Source organism: Pteropus medius, unplaced genomic scaffold (assembly GCF_902729225.1).
Source record: "Pteropus medius unplaced genomic scaffold, Ma_sr-lr_union100, whole genome shotgun sequence".
Classification (NCBI taxonomy): domain Eukaryota; kingdom Metazoa; phylum Chordata; class Mammalia; order Chiroptera; family Pteropodidae; genus Pteropus; species Pteropus medius.
In genome coordinates this window covers 10,024,874-10,025,961 of record NW_024345601.1, presented here as the reverse complement: position 1 = coordinate 10,025,961, position 1,088 = coordinate 10,024,874, and the positions used below count along the sequence as shown (strand labels likewise).

The following is a 1,088-nucleotide window of genomic DNA, read 5'->3' as shown; positions in this document are numbered from 1 at the left end:
AATTTGCAAACTAAACTCACCAAGACGAGGCAATAATAGAAAGCAGATTTTTCTTCTTTGGATGCCATAGCTGATGAGAGCATCTTCAGGGAGGCACTGGAGTAAACACATTCTCTGTGTCCTCAAGGTTTGGGGGAATATGGAGTTGGCAGGGCTCTGCTTTGTGGGGCACACACCATGCATGCTCCAGGGCCTTTGTACTTTATATGTAAAATGCTCTTTTACTCTCATAATTATAAAAACTTGCTCCTTCAAGTTTTTCAAATCTCTGCATAACCTCCCCACAGAGAGCTCCCTTTACCAGTTTATCCGCAATAGCACTTGCCATTGCTCTTCTTTCTCCCATTGATTCTACTTTCCTTTGTAAAACTTCTACCTTCACTACATTATATATTTGTTATTATTTGTCTTCTCCACTAAAATAAATAAAATCAGTGAGGCCAGGAATTTGTCTACAGATTCGCTACTATTGTCTACTGCTCAGAACAATATGTGGAACTATGTAGATACTCAAAATATGTGCTCAATGAGTGAATAAATGACTTATGGCTTAAACACTAAGGCAAGATATACTTTGAGCAAAACAAATCTTGGCTTGGTGTCTCCAAGAATTCTTTTTTCCAGCATCCCATCAGATGTCAGCGATGAACTTCTCCAAAGCTGTATTCCTCTAGAAAGCTTCCTCTCCACCCCTGCCACCTACAGCACCCAGTCTTCCTAGGTGGTCTCCCATCCAAGTACTAACCAGGCCCAATCCTGTTTAGCTTCTGAGATCAGAAGCTTCCGAATCAGACAAGATCAGGCGTGTTCAGGGTGGCATGGCCATAGACACTGGAAAGCTTTTAAATACACTTTTTTCAATCTCAAATATCATCATTTTGATTCAACTGCTTTTGGCAAAATGATGTATCCCATATATAAAAAGACAAAATATTTTTCTCTAAATTGCTCAAAATACACTTGGACCATCAAAAGACCTTCCTTAAATTAATTTGACGTACATAGATTGAATAATATTTCCTTTCATAGATAAGTAGATCTAAAAGAAGAGAGAGAAATTTATAGATTTTAGTTATTATTTGGAAAAA

General features: G+C 37.9%; 1 pseudogene; it reads right to left on the bottom strand.

Annotated features, from left to right (window-relative positions):
• Window positions 1-696: 696 nt before the first annotated feature.
• LOC120612028 (uncharacterized) lies at window positions 697-830 on the bottom strand (annotated as a pseudogene).
• Window positions 831-1,088: the final 258 nt, after the last annotated feature.